We start from the raw sequence: 6,450 nt of genomic DNA, 5'->3' as shown, positions 1-6,450 counted from the left end.
TGAAATAAAGAGCTATCCCATTAGCATCTAAGTATATAATCTGTTAGGTGATCTTTAGATTCCAGAGAAATGTCCCAGAATGCAGTTATCTGCACTAGACAGGGGCACTGTGCAAGCAAGAAGGGCTAGTACTTTGCAATTTGCATTGATTTGGTTGAGAAGTTTGCTTTTTGATCCTTGAAACTTTACCAAATGTCAATGCCATTTGGGGATGTAAATAAATAATGAATAAATAAGTGAATAAATATTTATCTCAGAATGCTAATGCAGCATCACACCTGAAAAGAATGAAGCCTGTGGCACCAAAAAGCTAAAGAGAATTCTTTCTTTTATGTGATCTGCTAGGATGCAGATCCAGGAGATGGGCTTTGAAATAATCAATTTGAATTAAATAATGGAAAAAAAAAGTTCACTCATCTTATACTTGTTTATTCTAATTCATCTGCTCTTGAATTCATGAAACAGTCTGCGAAAGGCTTTTGCTTACATGGGTAAGTGAAGATGGTTAGTGAAAGGAGTGATAAAAATAAACCCTGAGCATGTTATCAACTAATCACAGATCAGGTTGTCCTTCCTTCCCAGTGTCATTAAAACCAGCTATCTCTTAGGCTGATGATGCCAAATAGGTATAAACTATAGAGTCACATAACTAGAAAGTCTTCACAGACTGTCTCATTCAATCATCATCTTTTATAGATGAAGGAACAGACCCTGCAGGGGTGAAGAGCCTTGTACTAGATCACACAATAAGTTAACAGCAATCAACATGAGAATTCTGATCTTCTGACTTCCAGGCCACTCTCCTTCCACTATAATATATTGTTTTTTCTTTTTCAATTTTTTTCCTTTTCTTTTCTTTTTCTCTTCCTCCTCCTCCTTCTTCTCTTTTTTAGTGATAAATGTCCTGTTTGATCTATTTCATTTATTTACCTAGTCATTGAATGTCTCCACTGACCATAGCAAATGAGCCTGGATGGCAGTTAGAGTAAATAGCATGTTCTCTAAAGACGCCATCTTTCTATGCAAAGTATTTTTATGTACTCTGATAGGTCTTTTTCACTTTGAGCATTATAAAACAGCTTTTAAAGTTAATTCCAAAGGATTTAAAGATCATCACTTTCTAGCATGACCTGTGTCACCAAAATCTTAATGTGTTTAAAGTAATATTTCATAGAAAGGTAGTTACTTTTTCCAGCTTAAAACTGAAGACTTTTCAGATAGCAAATGTTGGTTAAAGGGATTTTTATAGGCTGGTTTGAGAGATAATAAATATATGCAAAACTAAGACACGTCCAGGTAGTAAATCAACATCTCAAACAATCCAGAAATATTTGTATGGTCAGAGGGAAGATATAATAATACAATATGTCTTAAGAATAGCTAACATTTCTTGAGCACATTCATTGCTCTAGCACTTGATACACATCACTACCTTCAATCTTCATAATAGTCAGATGATGTAGGTACAATTATTTCCCACACTTTACAGATAAGGAAACTGAGGCCAAGAGAGGTTAAGCTGTTGACCAGAGCAGAACTAGGACTTTAAGCCAAGAGAGTGTGGCTCTGTAGTCCATGCTCTTAACATATGACTTATGAAGTGAGAGAGAAAAGGAGTAGATTTTTTTAAAGCCTTGAATATAGCTGCAGATAGGATCCTCCTTTTTATCTATAAGTCACAGTTAAATATACTTATAACAGATTTCTAAATTTTGGTTTTGTTAGCTTTTTCCTGGACAATGTGAGCCCATCTGCTTTGATGAGATTGTTAATACAGAAAATTCACTATGGAAGGTCTATTTAATTTGAGGGCTTATTGAGGAAACCACATGGGAAAGAATTAGGAGAACACACAGAAAAATCTTTACTTTTCTTCCAGGGTCTCATAATCCAATGGAGGAGACGGGTACATATGCCTCTTATGATAACAAGGACATATAACTCCCATTATTAATCACTAGTATCATTGCTCGGAGTGCTCTTTTGGGTGTCTGATGTCATCTTTTCTAATTTTCTACATTTTGAAGATGAAGAAACCATGGTAAAGTCTCCACAAAGATACTAGCTCATTTCTTTGGAACTGTGCTGGCTGAGCCTATGATATTTAAGAGTAGTAAACCTAAACATGTCACTTATAATAGTGATTAAGCCTGAATAAACTTAACACATTAGTTTTTTCCTGAAAGACATAAACTATAGCTATGTTTTTCTCAACCCCTCCTGTCCTGAGAGTTTTTGTAACACTGGTGTGTTTCAGCAACACCTGCATAAATGTGGTTGTAATGATGTGCTTTAACCCCCTGAGTTTCTTCTCAGCTCTCCCCAGGTGCAGAGAGCTAGGACTTGGGCAGCTGTAAGTTGTGATCTTCCGACCAAAGACAAGGTCACAAGAGAAATATGGACATTTAGACTTCAACTTGGAAGAAATTTCCATTTATTCAACAGAAATGTTGAGTGTCTACCAAGTGCCAGCACTAGGATATACTGGTGAGCAACACAGTTCCTGCCAGTGTTTTGCTGCAGCTGGTCTGCTAAATTTTCTGGAATTTTACAAGCCAATAGCCACCATGTCAGCAGCTTGAGAGTATTTCACCACAAAGACAGGCAAATTTGGAGAGCTGGTGGTTTAACATGTACCAGCACATAAGTGGTTCCTGTGCTCATAGATTTATGCTCTAGTGGGGAAGGAATTTTAGCATAGCTCTAGTGGGAAGAGCTTTTAGCATAAGTATTACATAATATAACATAATAACAAATAATATCATGTTATAATTATAGAATAATTAAAATATGGTGAGTGGGAGGAAAGGGGAAGTACAGGGCACTGTGGGAATGATGACAAGGGACCCGGTTTCATCTGAGGGGTGCTCAGAAGTAAAAATCAGTTTATATTCTTTCTTAAAATCAGCTACATTCTTTCTTAATATGTCCTCAGCACAGATCTTTATCCCATCTCTAAACTTGTTTTATATCTCTCTTGTGAAAATGATAATACCCTACCTGTGTTATAGGCAAGGTGTCATGTACAAAGTGCAGCTCCCATACTTACCAGGTGGTTTGGCTTTGAACAGGTATCTTAACCTTGCTGAACTCAGTGTTTTCATTTGTAAAAGCAGGATACTGATTACTAATATCAAAAATGAAAGAGGGGACATCACTATAGATTCTATGAACATAAAGAAAAATAAAAGAATACTATGCTCACAAATTTAATAACCTGGATTAAATGGATGGACAAATTCCTCAAAAGACACAATTTCCCAAAACTCACACAAGAAGGAATAGACAACCTTAATAGGGCTATATCTGTTAAAGAAATTGAATCAATAACTAAACCCCCCCCCCAAAAAAAGCATCAGGTCTAAATGGTTTCACTGATGAATTCTAACAACATTTAAGGAAAAAATTAATGCCAAATCTCTACATTTCCTTTTAGAGGATAGAAATAGAGGCAATACTTCCTAACTCATTGTTTAGGCCAGTACTACACATCAAAAGCAGACAAAGAAATTACAAGAAAAAAAAACTACAGACTGATATCTCTCACAAACATAAATGTAAAATACTCACCAAAATATTAGCAAATTATATCCAACAACATTGTTATACACTACGACTGAGTGGGATTTATACCGGGTATATGAGACTGGTTCAACACTGTAAAAAACAAAGTTGGAGGACTGACACTAATCGACTTCAAGGCTTACTATAAAACTATAGTAATCCAGACAGTGTGGTAGATCAATGAACAAAATAGAGTGCCCAGAAATAGACCCACGTAAATAGAGTCAACTGATCTTTGACAAAGGAAAAAAGGCAATACAATGGGGAAAAAATAGTCTCTTCAACAAATGGTGCTGGAAAAACTGGGCATCCACATGAGAAAAAATGAATATAGACACAGACTTCATACCCTTCACAAAAATTAACTCAAAATGGATCACACACCTAAATGTAAAATGTAAGACTATAAAATTCATAGAAGATAACCTGTATGCCCTTGGGTGTGGCAATGACTTTTTAGATATAAAAACAAAGGTATCACCCATGAAAGGCATAATTGATAAGCTAGACTTCATTAAAATTAAAAACTTCTGCTCTGTGAAAGACAATGTCAAGATAATGAAAAGACAAGCCACAGACTGGGAGAAAATATTTGCAAAAGATATATCTGATAAATAACTATTATCCAAAATATATAAAGAACTTTTAAAACTCAATAATAAGAAAATCAGCCTGATTAAAAAATGGGCCAGAGACTTTAACAGACACCTCATCAAAGAAGATACACAGATGGAAAATAACCATATGAAATCATGCTCCACATCATATGTCATCATGGAAACTCAAATTAAAACAACAACAAGATACCACTATGCATCTTTCAGAATGGCCAAAATCCAGAACACTGACAATGCCAAATGCTGGTGAGGGATGTGGAGCAACAGGAACTCTCATTGCTAGAGGGAATACAAACTGGCTCAGCTACCTTGGAAGACAGTTTGGCCATTTCTTACAAAACTAAACATATTCTTTCCATATGATCCAGCAATTGCTCTCCTTGGCACAGGAATTGAAAACTTATATTTACAGAAACACCTACATGTGGAGTGTTTATAGAAGGTTATTCATAATTGCTAAAACTTTGAAACAATCACAAAGTCCTTCAGTAGGTGAATGGATTGTGGATAAGGAATCCAGACAATGGAATATTTATACAGTGTTTTAAAAAAGAATGAGCTATCAAATCACAGACAGACCTAAAGGAATCTTACGTACATATAACTAACTGAAATAAGCCAATCAGAAAAGACTACATACTCTACAATTCCAATTATACGACATTCTGAAAAAGGCAAAACTATGGTGACAGTAAAAAGATCAGTGGTTATAAGAAGATGAATAGGCAGAGTACAGAGGATTTTTAGGGTAGCGAAACTAGTCTTCATGATGCTATAAATGACAGATATATGTCATAATATATTTTATCCAAACATATAGTATGTACAACACCAAGAGTGAGCTCTAATGTAAACTGTGGACTTTCGGCGATTATGATGTGTCAATGCAGGTTAATCCATTGTAACCAATGTGGGATGTTGATAATGGGTGAGGATAAGCATGTGTGGGGGCAGTGGGTAAATGGGAAAACTCTGTACTTTCTTTTAATCTTTCTGTGAACCTAAAACTGCTCTAAAAATAAAGTCTTAAAAAAACTGCAGAAACAGGATAATGTTGATACTTTGCAGCATTATTTCAAAGATTAGATATGTTAGATGTATATCAAGTGCCTACGTGCACATAGTAAGTGGTATCTAGTACTATTTTTATTTGTGCAATTGTTTTTATTCAAACTACCAGATTTTAAATTCCTTGAGTAAAGGCACTAGATTTTAATTGCAGCATATGCTGGAAAATTGACACATAAATTAATAAAAGTTTGTTGAATTAGTTTATTCTTAACTGAATTAAATTGTTCCTACTGCCTATTTGAAGAGAAAAACTGATGTAGAATATCACTCATTCAATTCATGTAGAATATCACTGCTTTTCTGTGCCAGGATCAACGATACATTTGTTTTAAAACTAAAATAAAATATTGACAAATAAAAACTGTAGTTAATTTCCCAATTAAGTTAATGTAGGCCCAAACTACTGCATCATAATTACTGAGACAAATGATGCTTTCTCACTGTGGCCTTAATTAATAATTATCTATTGTTTCACTGGAGAAATGACCAAAGGAAGAGGGTTGTGTGGGGCATTATAACATATAATCCTCTTAGGGATTCCTTTTTTCCTGTATCCCTTACTTTCGTAGTCCAGTGATTTTGTCTAAGCCATTTCTAAAGACTGTAGGAAAGAGACTTATAGAGCCATACAATTTAAGAGTTGCAAAGGACCTCAGCAATCATGTTTCATTTTGCAGGTAACAGATCAAAAAAGATGAAGGACTAAAGCTCACACAGTTAGTGAGAAACATTTTGCAATGGAATCAAAACTAGTTTTTTCTATTAAAAATCTCTTTAAGGGAAACAAGAAAATACGATATGAAAATAATCCCATGAAGCTATTATGAAAAACAAAACAAAACCCAAAAAACTACCCCTACTAATACTGAAATCTTAGAAGCAGTAAACTATGAAAAGCAGAAAAATATGACAAATAAAAAACAAGGAGAATGAATGAAATAACAAATAAAACGTGAAATTACAGCAGCAAACTATAAAAAGAGGAGGGGGGGGAATGTTTCCTTGTTTTCTTCCGAACGCAGATGGACGACCCAATTTTGAAGCAATGGGCAGTAAGCCTCCATTTAAATGGGCCCTTTTCTTCCCGAACAGTTCTCGCTCTGATCCTGCTGTGTTTCTTGCTTTTGAAAACCGAATCAAACACTGGCACGTCACAGGCTTAGATAAGCCAGTGTTTATCAGGTTCCCTAGCAGAGCA

The sequence above is a fragment of the Furipterus horrens genome, unplaced genomic scaffold (assembly GCF_987537825.1).
Source record: "Furipterus horrens unplaced genomic scaffold, mFurHor1.1.pri manual_scaffold_2, whole genome shotgun sequence".
Classification (NCBI taxonomy): domain Eukaryota; kingdom Metazoa; phylum Chordata; class Mammalia; order Chiroptera; family Furipteridae; genus Furipterus; species Furipterus horrens.
This window is presented reverse-complemented; position numbering follows the sequence as displayed.